At 42.1% G+C, this 14438-nt stretch overlaps 1 protein-coding gene across 1 annotated transcript in view; it reads left to right on the top strand.

The window, feature by feature from the left end:
* The first annotated feature begins 795 nt into the window (after window positions 1-795).
* Window positions 796-14438, top strand: part of shisal1b (shisa like 1b) — a 34896-nt gene continuing 21253 nt past the window's right edge. Inside the window, exon 1 of the mRNA XM_068723636.1 lies at window positions 796-1004. The gene's annotated coding sequence lies outside the window, so the exon portion shown is untranslated. The remainder of the gene's footprint in view (window positions 1005-14438) is intronic.

The following is a 14438-nucleotide window of genomic DNA, read 5'->3' as shown; positions in this document are numbered from 1 at the left end:
ACTTCTATACAACCGGACTTATTTTTGCAACCGGACTCGCCGCCCCCTGTTGGCCATGAGAGAGAATGCAAGTTTAAGGCTCTTCTGCATTGGCTTCACTTTTCAGAAATGGGAGGTTACCGCCTGGTGCTGCATGAATGCAGTTTTTGAAAATCTTTTTCCTGTGTGTACAAGTACAAACCAGGCAGTTTTCTCTTCAGTGTATCAGTTAATTTGTGCATTTGACACAATATCGCTTCTGTTTGTCTGTGTTCATCTTTGCACAGCGTGAATCCGAAATAAAATTGCAGCACATTCCTCGCTGGAACAACCTCTGGGCAGGCAATGCTGGTGAGAGAAGAGATTAGATTAACTCTCACAAGGATGCTAATAAATGAAGGGACAGGAACAGAGAGCTTTTAAAATGCATTAAAACGCAGGGAGTATATCACTCATGAGGGAAGTTGAGCGGAGAACGAACGGGAAGTCTTTTCCCTCAAGAGGAAACAATGTGTCGTTACTGTAAAAGCAGCTGACCTTGTGGCTTCTGTCTAGAAGAAATGCATGCAGAGGAGACAGACAGGCAGATAAACATGAGCTCATACAGTAGAGAGGCTCTCCCTCCAATGCATACACACAAGCTCTCTCTTCCTCCCTCCCTCTCTCTTTCTCTCTCTCTCTCTCTCTCACTCGCCCACTTACTCAGTATCATTTCATCTGTCGCTCGCTCTCTCTCTCACACTCTCTCTCAGTCGCTGTGCTCTGACGGATGGGGATACACTGCCAGGGAGGACTTAGGGGCGAGAAGAGAAGTGTTTCTTTTCTTCTCTGGCATGTTTTCTTTCTCTTCCGCCTGGCTTCCCTCATGAGCTGTTAATTCCTTGCCCCGGTCCTGAGGATGAGGAGGTTCTATTTGTGAGGAAGGTCGCAACAAAGGAAGAGGAAACAAGGAGCAACAGGGTGGTAAATTCTGCGAGCGGGAGTGAGCGAGAAGACCTTTTCTTTTTCTCCAGGCTCGAGCAAAGGTTAGTGAGGAAAGCTGCTTATTGTTAAAGCAAACACTGCTGCTATTGTTTCATTCTCTGCTCTTTACTTTGTAATCTCAAACAAGACATTTGCTATTCAAAGCCCTTCATATTCATGTGCTTTCCATCCCATAGAGTCTATTAGGGCTTAAATCAAATGTCCTCACAGAGCAGTTTCCTAAATTGAAACAGTTTATCAAAATTAAAAGTCCCTCAGTTACATTTCTTTTTCATACAGTAAGTCCCCAGTTCAGCTACTGAAGTTTCACTCTAGGTCAACACCACTGCGTGATTTCCCAAAGGTATGTACGGTGTGGTTCCCAGGTGGAGTCTCTCCTTTGGTGAGGTAGCAGCAAGCGAGCGGCAGGAAAAGGCGAGGACAGCTCGTTCTCATCAGTCGCCACTTTACACGGGAGGCAATTAAGTGAGATTGGCAGCCGACGCTGCCGGTAACTTGGAAACAGGCGTGTGGGAGACGCATGGTGGCACATGATAGGATTTAGAGGGATAGGGGAGCAGAGGAGGAAGGAGATTCCCTTTGTTCATTCACACAAAAGCCTCTGTGAAAAACCCCTGCTCTCGCCTGTGTGTCTGTGTGAAAACAGGCCCAGGGGCAGCGGTTGTGGGCTCTCATGATTTTGCATGACAGCAAACACTGTTGCGAGTGTGTGTGTGTGTGTGTGTGTGTGTGTGTGCTGCAAGCGCATGTGCATAGAAAGTGTGTTAGTGTGCTATATCTGCAGCTGTGTGTGCGTGCTCATGCATGCACACACGGATAATACGTCTCTTGGGTGTGTGTGTGTGTGTGTGTGTGTGTGTGTGTGTGTGTGTGTATTGGAGTTAGTGAGTCTCTTAGGTGAGCCCTTGTGTTTAATTACCGCAAGTGGAGGAAATTATTCATGCTGTAAACTAGTCAGACAACAGGAGAATAAGAATAACAAAAAGTCATTAAAACAACCAAAAACATGTTCCATATAGTGATTTCTTACGGTGATGAACGATTGTGTAATTTCTGTAATGGAATGGATGAGCAGTTGTGTACGCGATGAATGAGCTCCCTAAGGACTCTGCTTTTTCAGGCTGTATTTGTTTACAGTGTGCGAGTGAGAAAATTCTCCTTGAAACCAATAAAATCCTCTTCCGCTCACCGTTTTTCCACAAAGCCTATACTCACAGCCATTTTTCAGCTTGGTTAAGATGAGTGTGCCTGGAGACACTGAGGTTGGCCTCTGGCTCCTGCGAACAAAGGCCTCTGTCGCAGGCTGATGAACGGTTGAGTTCTTTAAAGATTCACTCTTGGGTGGGGGGGGGAGAAGGGGAGGCGATTGGATTAAAATGTATTAAAGACAAAAAAAAAAAAAAAGGTATTGTGTTCTCTTTGTAAACACAGGTGGAGGAACGTAAGGCAATTATTCTAAACTCGGTGTGTTTTGACACAAAAGGAGAGATATTGCATAAGCCTAAGCCTTAGTGTCCATTCATTTCAGTGACAGTAAAGTGTTGGTCTATATTCAACAGGATGTGTTTATACAAAAAAAAAAAAAACTGAAGTGAAGCGATGCTTTCAAAAAGGATCATTCAGCACCAGATTAGTGACCAAGCTCGCTTTGTGTTTAGTCTGGACTTTGTTTTTGTCACATAATCTCAGTCAACTATAGCAGGACAGTTGGGCTCGGCCATCAGTCATCAGTAAAAGGCCCGTTTCCTGTGTCACCTTGTCTCCGGCACACACGCGCACACGCACACGCACACACACACACACACACACACACACACACACACACACACACAGTACTGCCACAAAAGGGCAGTTAGTGAGTCCATCAGTGGCTCACTGACTTTCCCTACTAGGAAGAGTCTTTGACATTGTTTCAATGTCTACCCCCGTGAACACATTGACTTGCATGTACAGTTTATACACTCACATTCCCCCCCCCAGGCATGTCATGCACCAATACACATGCACAAAGGCAGAACAGCACACACACACACACACACTTTCTCACACCAGGGGAGGCAGAGCAGGGAGAGGCGTCGTGACCGGTGGCTTGGCAGAAGCCCTCAAGGTGAAAAATTTGGAGTGAGGAGCATTTCAAATTCAGAACAGATGATCAAACCGGTGTCGGAGCTGCAGAGTAGCTGGCCGCACCAGATGCAGACAATCTTTTGGCAGAGGAAAGACTTTTTGGTGCGCCAATCTCAAAATATAAAAGTCGTAAGCGAAGGAGCTGAAATAAATACAACCGTGGTATCGTCATCTCACGGATGGTGGTTCTTATCACAGTTCAGATGTGGCAAAAAAAAAAAGCTCTCGGCAATACGGAGCGGCATTTTCTGTCACTGCACACATATCACAATCCAGCCATGAATCTAGACGTATCAGAGTGCAGACAGAGTAGGTTATTTAGGAGAGAGCACCAACTGAAACTGTATTTCAGAGTCTAGTGTCCCCAGTTTATCACACACAAACAGAAGTCAATGTTTGACCGGATATTGAACATTTTGTCGGCCAGGTAACTGTATATTCCCAAATTTCTCCAATGTAAAAGGGTTGTATACTCACAGATAGCTTATTACCTTCCATCCTACTAACTCTGTATGAACCATGAGGAAAAACTACTGTAACCTACTACTGTTTCAATAAGCATTTCACAATTATTATTTTCAACTCCTGATGACTCATTTAGTTTTTGCCTTCCACCCTCTGAAATAGATAGATATTCTGAATTTGCAAAAAAAACCAAAAACACAGGGACAGAAACTGAGTGTTTAACCGCTGCTATACCATTTAATGGCCACAAGGAGCGGACAAGCTAACCATGAGTGAATAAATTAATAAACAACTAAGGCCACATGAGCTGAGCTGAACGAAGCACCGCCACGTGTACAAGCCGCAAAGAATTACAAAAAAAATTGCACTCTTTCTTCACCACCCTCGTATGATAGACGTTGCCAGCAACAAATAATTTATTATCGCTGAGTCTGTTTCGTTTTTTTGTCCACAAATCAATTCATTGTTTTGTCCAAAAAGTGTCAATTTTCCAGAGCTCTTGATGAGGTCATCAAATGTCTTTGTTGTTTTGTTCAGAGCCAACAGTCCCGAAGCTAAATATATCCAGTTAACATTGGACATTTACAACATTTTAGAAACAGGAACAAGCAGATGTTTGATATTTCTGCTTGATAAATGCCAAATCAATCAATTACTAAATTGTTGACGATAAGACAACAGACTAATAGATTAATCAACCTTCAGCATTAATTATCATAAGGTATTTAGTTGGGTTTGAAGTTTACACACGTATCTTTGTGTATCTGTGAGGCATTTGTCTACGCCTTTTTCTCTGCTAACGTTGTAAGAATATGACTGAGGATGTTATGATATGAACACATACATTTGAGCCCAGATTGCATGATTGAAAACCCCTGAAGACTTATAAATATTTATTATAATGTTCATTGTAGGCGTTCATGCTCTCTGGAGTTTTATCCTTTAGTTGGGATTTTAAAATAGCAAACAAACAAATCTGCTAAAAAAACTATAAGTGAAACAAGGAAATACATCTGTTGGCACATCTGAACAGAATAAAGGCTTTTAAGTGCACTGGATTCTCTCATTCCCCACTCACCAAAAATCATATTGAACAGTTTCCAGCCGAGAGCATAACTGATTAATAACACCAACAGCAGCCATATAATTACATTCTCCAACCCCAAATAAACAGCATGTAGTCACTCCGTGTGCACAGAAGTGTCTTGCATTCCGATCTGCGGCTCTGTCATCGTGACTTCTCTCTCTCCCCAGGGTTCACACCGAGTTCCCCAGCCCTGGGCTCGGCTCTGTGTGTGTGTGTGTGTGTGTGTGTGTGTGTGTGTGTGTGTGTGTGTGTGTGTGTGTGTGTGTGTGTGTGTGCGTCTGTGGGTGTACAGTATGTGTGTCTTACGCGTTTGCTTTAATTTGTGTTGAGTTCTGTTCATGTGCTTGTTAGAAAGAAAGAGTTAGAAGGAAATAGAAAGAGAGGAAGAGTATGTGTGTACAGTATTCATGTGCATACAGCTGTGTGTGGGTGAGAATATAAATGTGTGTGTCTTTAGTGATGTGTATGAGAGAGAGAGAGAGAGAGAGAGAGAGAGAGAGAGAGAGAGAGAGAGAGAGAGAGGGAGAGGCTGACAGAGGCAGGTTTCTTGACGAAACGTTTCCTTTGATGGCAGCTTCTCCTCCGTATCAGATTCCACCAAACAGATGATAATCTAGCAGAGGCCTGTGGAGCGAATAACACACAAACAAACACACACACACACACGCGCACACACACACACACACACACACACACACACACACACACACTGTCCCTACTCATCAGCTGTAAGCTCTTGCTCTCCCTCCATGTGGCCACTGTGTACTTCAATGCTGTAACCATTAGACGCCAGAGGCAGACAGCCAGCTAGCTCATGGTGCCATCATACTCTCGATGCTAATATCAGTAGCCTGCTCTGCGTGGATCCGTGCGTCCCGACCCCTCTGGGTGTACGTTTACACTTGTGCAGCAGCCACACAAGTCCAAACTCTCTGCTTGTTTGCTGCTGATAAAACAGCCCATTAAATGTGTTTCCCTCAATCTAAATGTCAATATGTTGAAGAGGAGCATTTATTTTCCTCCTCCATATGTGTACATTGCTTTGAGCTTTGTTGCTGTGTTATTTATGGGGGGGGGGGGGGGGTATTTTTTATATTGGCGTCAGAAAGGCATTTTCCTCCTTGAGTGCAGTTACTGAAATGAGAGGCTGAAGGAATAATCAAATAACGAACAAGCTGTTGAAATTCAGAAACTGGTTCACCCAGTAGCTGCTTTGAATATTAACACACAGGTTGCTGTGTGTGTGTGTGTGTGTGTGTGTGTGTGTGTGTGTGTGTGTGTGTGTGTGTGTGTGTGTGTCAGGTCACCATTTAAGGGAAGACAAATTACATCAATTCAGGCTCCTTGGAGGCTTTTGTAGTATTGACCAAGCTGAAACTGTTCAATCACACATGAATAATCATTGATAAGAGGAACATGTAGTACTTGGGGAAATCAGAAGTTGGGTCCATTCGGCAAAGTGGCATTCATGCTTATTATTCATTACAATGCATGACTATGAATAAGCCCCATCTTTTTTTATTGTTCTCATTTCAATGTAATCAGTTCTTAAAAACCTTAATTTAGGGAGGAAGGACTTTTCTCAAGGGTGGTATTAGAAAAGAGAAAACCCTGAAAGAATAAGCATATTATTGACATATTGGCATGTATGCATGACCCCACTCTATGCCAATACTCATTATTTGGTGTCTGACCTGTGATCAGAGGCCTCCTCTTTGACCTGTGTTTACCCTCCAATTGATCAGTGTTATATGTGACTACAACAAGAGTAATGTTGATCACCTTCACAGATCTCACGTCACTGTAACAAGAAGTATCGCCTGCTGCTGGTGGTGACACTATACCAGTAATGAATCCAAACCTGCACTGACTTGTGAACTTTATTCAGACTTTAATATCAGTTCACGCCAAATAGAACAGCTTTCAAATTTCAGAGTCATCCTGCAGTGGAGAAATACACTAATACCCCATTATGTTAAAACAACTGGAGTTAACTTTATGATAAGAGAAGCTCTGTGTATCTTTATACAAAGTATATATATCTTCTATAATGTGTGTGCAGTATGTTACAGATCTGTGGAAACACTTCGTATTAAACTGGTTATTTCATCTGAGAGCAGTAAACAAAGCTGTGTCAAAATAGTTAAAATTCAGACTATTGTGGCAAATGAGAGACACATTGTTTTTGGTCACAATTTCTGCTATTTTGCCTGCACACACACACACACACACACACACACACACACACACACACACACACACATACACACAGATTTAGACGTTATAGTGTTACAACTCCTCATTTAGAGCATCTTAGCAGAAAGTATCATGTGCTTAAACTCACTCAGTTATATGTCTACAGTGTGTGTGTGTGTGTGTGTGTGTGTGTGTGTGTGTGTGTGTGTGTGTGTGTTTGTGTGTGCACCGCCAAGGGACATAGAACAATATTCCTAGTTATACTGAATATAACTCTCGTGCTTTTAGTAAAATCACAAAACAGAAGAATCCAAAATACTAGACTAACTGCTCTCAACAACAGCCACATAAAGCCGTACGTCTGACGGACCTCCCTTACTGAAAGCAGATGCGATTGACAGCAGGGATGCACGTGGAGTCGACGAAGGGTTAAGTGCCCGTCGGACACTGGCTGTTGATTACAGAGGCGGAGGTGCAGCAGAGCCTCTGTCACTTATAAGCTCAGCCGTGCGACGTAGAGAAAAAGCTTTTATCACCAGATAAAAGGAGCATGTCGAGGTAACGGCTTTAATGCATCTACAGCGCCAACAAGGAGTGGCAAGTAAGACGACTGAAGGAACAGCTGGGCACGCAACCTCTGGACGAGCAGTCATATAAAGATGTTTGCTTTATTCTTGTAATGACTTGGTTTAACCTTTTAAAAACGAGGCCTATTTGCAGGCCTCAGCTCGAATAAAGATAAGAAATACCTAATTAATTGTATAAAAAAAAAAAAATAAATAAAAAAAAAAAATTTAATATATTTTTGAGATGAGAAAAATCATGGAACTATCAGAATACATGTTACTGGTTCACATAAGATAAGGATGGAACACAGCAGAACTTGGAAAACTCAAAAGCTCGATCTTGAAAAACAGCACTTTTAGGGTATTGTTTTTTGGAAAGTATGGGTATCCAAGACTTTTAATATGCTGGGCTCTTAGAACAACTGATATAGGCTCTATATACACAGCTATACATAGATACAGTGAAACATTTATGAAATATAGAGCATTTCAAATTAGAAAACTGATCAAATACTCCAATATTTGAATAAAAAATATTTTTAAAATTCAAAAACACTCTATATCACTTCTATGTATCACTCATGATGTTCATTGAATCAATAGACCGAAGATTGGACCTTTTTTGAGTGTTTTAAGCTCTTTCTATGCCCTTTTTAGTTATTTAGTTTAAGGTCAAATCCTGCTTCAGACTCTCTGTTCAGGGCTGTATCTCAGCCCCCCCTTCTCCGATTTTCACCATTGAGACATCCTTCGAACCGTAGGAGCCAATAGAATTGCCTGGAATTGAAAGCTAGATGATTGACAGCACTATTAGCCAATAAAGCTCAAAAAGGTCCAGCTCTGAAATCTGATTTGCTGAGCTTCCAACCCTCCCAAGAATCCGAGGAGTGTCGGAGAGACACGAATCGAACGGATTCACACGGAGCACCAGCAGCTGGACAAACATGCGTTGGAAGTACGGAGATATTCCATTTTTTCGCTGAGATTCGACCAAAAGTAAGTACAATATTCGATGAAAGCTGTGTGACTTTTTGTGTTCGAAGCTGAATATCTCTGCGATGGTTTACCGGGGAGAGAAATGGAAACTATGTCCGTAATCTCCGTCAGGCGCTCGTGCTTTTTCATGCTGCATGTTCGTAGGTAGCACGTTGCTAACGGAGTGTAGCAGCCTTTTTCTCCGGTCTGTCCCAGTCATATCGAGTATGATTTATGATATTTTGTTATTTGTTTGGTTGGCTGATGGGAGATGTGTTTGTCTCATGTAGAAGTGACCTAGTTCATGTTGTTCCCAGGACGCTGAGGTTTCTGCAGAACTATAACATCACTATATTCGTTCTTCGTGGGTTCTCTGCCAGTTACTTTTAACACAAAACTCTCTAAGTTTTGATGTACTCTGCGTCCAAATGGGGGACCCTCGGGTGTATCTGTTAAGCGATAAGAAATAGTTATTATGGTGGAAAACTGTTTTTCCTGCATGGATCGACCGTGAAAAATGCTTATGAGTTCAATTTAGATTTTTGGAAAGAGTATATATATATATATATAACAAAATAACCAAAATACCGTAATATTCACTATTTTTTAGCTCAGTTTTTGGTCTTCTTCTGAGAGGAATATCAGTTTTTTTTCAACATTTCTTTAAAAAAAAAAAGTATTAAACAAAATCCATCTTCCTCTAAAACCGTCTGATAGACTAGTATAAATACAGATTGGGCCTCTGAGACATTAGTAGTCACACGCTTCGTCACCCCTCCCTCAAAACAATGCATTTTTGCATTTTTTCTCATCGTTAAAACAGAAGACACAGTGATGCTGCCGTTGGTTCGAGGCAGGAAAAGCATTAATGTGGTTAAAAGCTGCCACGGAGGCCGCTGCTTCACACACTGTAGTCGAATGGCACACATCAGAAAATCCTCATTATAGGGGGTGTAAACTCAACTGTTAAATGTGTGTGTGTGTGTGTGTGTGTGTGTGTGTGTGTGTGTGTGTGTGTGTCTATATTGCAGCACCAAACATATATGTGCTCACCATGCTGACAGAGGTAATGTTATTTAAAGACTCACTATAATCCGTGAGTCATTATGGGCTCAAATGACCGTAATTTTTTTGGATTCATCATGTAATATATTGGCTGACTGTAATCCCTCTCTCCAATAATGACTAATAATTTAGATAGGCACAGTAATCACGTCCACATATTATCAGTGAATAACAGCAGGTAACTCTGCTATTGTTCAATTCGATAATAAAAAAAAAAGTCATTCCAGTCACATAAATCAGCTCAATTGGACCTTTTTAGTGGATTCTTCAGAGCATTTAGCACAAATGTATAATATTAGAGAGCAGCGTTGAACTCACTAGCATTCAGAAAGCATTTCAGGACATAATAGGAAGTTATTATTCACAGGAGATCTGCCAAAATGATGCGAACTTGAGTTGAGTTCACTCTCCACGGGTCAAAATCCGGACAGCCTCATTAATGAGGTGCCGTCCCACTACGACGGCCAGTCAACCAACACTTCCAGTAACAATTGCTGGAACGACCCACAAATGGTTCCTTGCATTTCAAGGTTTTTCTAACAGGCTATGTATACAGGCTGCCAAAACACCCTGAAGAGCAGTGTGGAGGATTGTCCTCTCTCGTCGGAGGTATTCTTGGCGATGCAGTGTGACCGCCGCCCTAAGTGACCTCTGGGACCCCAAGGTGTAATAGAGCTCTCCGGGTCCCCACGGGACATCTGTCACAGCTATTTCTAGGCTATACAGTAAGACGCATGGGGTCTGGTCTGGGGTGTTAAACCTCTTAAGGCAGACTATTGTTCAGGAGGGTTATCTGAAGGTGAACTCCCACCCATACTCTGCGTTCACTGTGCCCCGTTTGGATCTGACACACTCGTAAATGTCACCATGGATTAGTATTTCTGTTGATATTTTCAGCAGGGAGTGTTGGTTGACATGGCAACATGATACACTTAAAGGAACAGGGTTATCTAGTGACATATGTAGTAATAGGTTACATCTTGTAGGTACATATAGTTAGTCATGTCAAGTGTGTGAATATACACCAAACAAACTACACTTCACATCAAGGATTTTACTATTTATGGCTTGTTGGTTTATTATTATTAAATACCGTGAGATAACTGCTGGATCAGAACATTATATTGCCTCACAACCGTGGTGGTCTGTGTAACCTAGAATATTAACACAGATTCACAAACTGCTGTGTTTCAGCTACAGTGTTGTCATGCATTGCAGTCCCATGTCATGATTTTGTCTTTCTTCATTTTCTGAATTCCCACCAGGCTATTAGTCCGCGGGTAGAAGCTATTTTAAATCCAGGGTCAGGCGGAGAATGACACGGAACGTTTCCAAGAGAAACCAACTGAGCCCAGATTCGGGTGTTAAAGCAAATCCAAACAAACAATGCTGGCTTGTGTCTGGGAGATAATGTCCCGTCTGTCTGCATCACAGACACCAAGAATCGCAAAAATGTGTCTCCCAAAACCCCGGAGCCAAAATCGAGTCCAGTTCTTCTCCATGAGTCACAGACCTGCTACCAAAGAAAACTGAATTTGAGTGCCAAAGCGCCGATGCGTTGACAGACGAGGTCTCTGCGTAGCCTGCAGGCAACTCCAACCTTGATGGAGCTTGTGTGTTGGGAGCTGCGGTGGAACAATTCCTGGAAGGCTTCCTGTGGCCTTAAAAGTGACTTAACCGCGACAGCTACTGCGTCTCGGTGACATTTAGCAGTCAAACTCAACAACGACCAACCCTCAAAGTGGCTTGATCTAGATATGCTGCTCAGGGACAGCAAAATCTAATCATAGTAGGACTGCAACTCATTTTATTTCAACTAATCGATTTATCAGTGCTAGTCAAAAGAGACCGGAGCTTAGCACTCTGGCTGCTTTTTCTGTTGTCTAATAAAAGGTTTTATCCTTTGATACATAATCTTAAATATCCAGTCTCACATGTAGCATCAAGTAAGCTAGAATGAATTCATGCTGCAGACCTTTGTAGATCTGCATTATCTTAAATGGATCTCCCAAAGTGTTCATCCCCCAACTGACTTTTCAGACCTTGATTGTATAATGAATTCAACTTACTAGACTCCAGTAGATGTCTCATTAGCTGTCTTCCCCTCACTGCATGCATATATTTACTTCTCTCCTATCAGCTGCTGGATGGTGCTAATCACTGGGCTGTTCTGATGTGTTGTAATTACTCCTTTCACTCTTTCTATATGTGGTTCAAACTTGAGGAAATGTATCAGGTGTCTTTTCCCATCACCTCCGTAGTTTTGATAGCAGTTGCTCATTCAAGCCGAAATGAGGCTGGAGTAGTGGAGCTGAAGCTGTTGGAGGATTATTTCCAGATGGACGCCTATCAACTAAAAGTCTTACTACAGTAGATTGTCCCAAACAATGACGCCGTGCTGCCATTTCTACCAGGTATTATGAAAGCTGCATGTAAAATTAAGTTTATCAGAGGTTTTATTCTGGTTCGATTCGGGGAGATTCAGACAAATACTTGTATTACTTTCAAAGCTTCCTTTGTGATCCAAATATAAGATGAATTGAGGGTGTGAGACAACATGAAGCAGGAGGCCGAATGGTTTCCATCAACATGACAGCACTCAGCAGGTAGAAACTCAGCCAGCCAGCGGCAGATGTAGGTTTGATTACAGCTCTTCTCTCATCTTCAGCTTGTGTTACGCTAACAAACCATTACCAAGTCAAACACAGAAACAGACCACCCATGCAGCAAGGTGGCCGCACTGCTCAATAGCCGAATCCAGCATGTTGCCTTCTTGGCCAAACTCTCCACAACAAGCTCTATGGCAACCCTGCTGTGCTTTTCTCCCTTTTAGGCTACATCCACAAACTCCGTTTCCAAACGAAAACGATCTCCATCCACACGGCGTTTCAGCCATCGTTTCCGAAATTATCTCCGTCCATATTACACGCCTGGAAACGAATATCACGTGACTCTTCACGTACACTGGGCATGCGCCGATGTAAACAGGAAGTAGATTGTGTATTTTGTAACTAAGCAACCAGAGTAATAAAGTAGTCTTTAATGATCGTAAGTATGTGTTTGATACTTAAGATCTTCTCTCAAATCTTCCTCTATAAACTCAAACAGATACAGTTCGTGGAAAGTTTAATACGTTTTATTTTTCAGACTTAAAGTTAGTTACAGCGCTGCGGGTCTCTCTCTCTCTCTCTCTCTCTCTCTCTCTCACAAGCCACTCACCGATCGCTACAATAACAGCTGTTTCCTCCGCAGACATGCAGACTTTAACTGGACAACAGCTGCTAGTAAAGACAACAAGGTCAGCAATGCCTGTAATCAGTTGTCCGCGTTAAATTAACCTGGTAGTCGATCGCGGGTGTCTACGTCATCGTTTCCAAACTTATGCGTTTCCGTCCGTCCACACGAATATGCTACCCGGAGTTTCCAAAGTTATCCGGCTTCGGGATCTTTCTAAACTTATCCGTTTACGGTGCCCGAAAACCCCGGCGTAGTGTGGACGCTCAGTGTAAACGGAGCAAAACATATGCGTTTCCAAACGAAAACGGAGTAATGTGGATGTACTCTTAGATTGACCGTATTAATTTCCTGTACGCCACATTGTGGCTGCTAATTACCAGACGTTACATTCCTCATCATATCTTCTGTGAGTAAACGTCTCCCAAGCAACATCAAGCCACCAGACCAAAACAGCTGCTGCCTCTGGGCTTTATTTAGACTATTTGATCTGGAATATTTATTCAGGCGGATGATTATATAAACCAAAGAAGAACCTCTGTTCATCAGTCATATTTATCTGTAGCGCTGCAGCTCTTAGCTCTCAGTGATACGGCGCAAATGAATGAGCAGTTGTTAACCTGACAGCATCAGTTTCATGGAAAGATACCTGGGCTGTGCCTGTTTGGAGCAAATAGATAAAAAAAATAAAATAAAAGTGTAGTATATGTCACTTGAATCAATCAGTATTTCTCTTGTTGCTTTTATCTTCCTAATAAATAATGGAAAACAAGACCTATCGGCCTGTCCTTCTATCTTCATTCACTAGGTTTCAGGGCAATACAACTAAATATAAAGTTCATGGTATTGCATTTCCTTCTTACTTGTATTACATACAAGAAATCAAATTGAAATCATGCATCATGAAGCCCAGCATTAAATTTGCTCAGAGCCATCAGAGCTGGCACAGAACACGCAACCCATGTTCTTTACAACAAGGTATAAACTGTGAACAGTGACTCTTAAATAATATCCCACAGATATTTACAGTAAGTTAAATTGCTGTTGACATACAGTCTACTTCTTTGGTGAATTCGTATCAGTTCCAGCTGCAGAAAAAGATTTTCCTGTCAAGAGTTGGTCAATGGTTGTGTCAGGAAAAACATGTTGCAGGTTTATGTTAAAGGATTCTTTTTTCCACATGTGTGCATGGTTTATGTTTGAATATTTGTTATGAGGATAGACTGGTATTATGGCCAGTACAAACCTTATTAAGTCGATAAGGTTCTTGGACAGTGATCATTTTGGTGTTTTTAGCTCTACGTTACAAAAAATCCCCGGCCTCATGTAACCTTTTATAAAAATGATCTCAAGGAGTTTGTGAAAAGAGACCTCAGGTATCGGGTCAGTCCTCCTGGATGTGGGACCTGAGTTTAAGTAGCTTAAGCGCATCAGGAGGGAAACATTGTTGAAGCTTGGTACATCTCTACCAGTTTCTAACCCAGTGTTTGCTGGAATATGTTTCAGACCCAGCTGTGCTGAGCAGGAAAGGTATATAAAATGACTGGAAAGGTCTTAAAATTCATATATTTATATTTCAAACAGTTGGACATTGTATTTATGTTGCGGTGAAAGCCATTGGCGGCGCTTACTGTACATCCCATTTACCAGCCATCCAGTCCGCTGCCTCAGGCCGCCGCTCTTAACTCATTGACAATTGTGCTGCACACAATTCACGTCTCTGTGCCAGCGACGATCATTAGATCTTGGCTCTAAATCTC

The sequence above is a fragment of the Cebidichthys violaceus genome, unplaced genomic scaffold, assembly GCF_023349555.1.
Source record: "Cebidichthys violaceus isolate CVI_PGR_0920_01 unplaced genomic scaffold, fCebVio1.0.p SCAF_3, whole genome shotgun sequence".
NCBI lineage: Eukaryota > Metazoa > Chordata > Actinopteri > Perciformes > Stichaeidae > Cebidichthys > Cebidichthys violaceus.
Note: the sequence above shows the minus strand (reverse complement) of the source record. Positions and strands in the feature narration are given on the sequence as shown.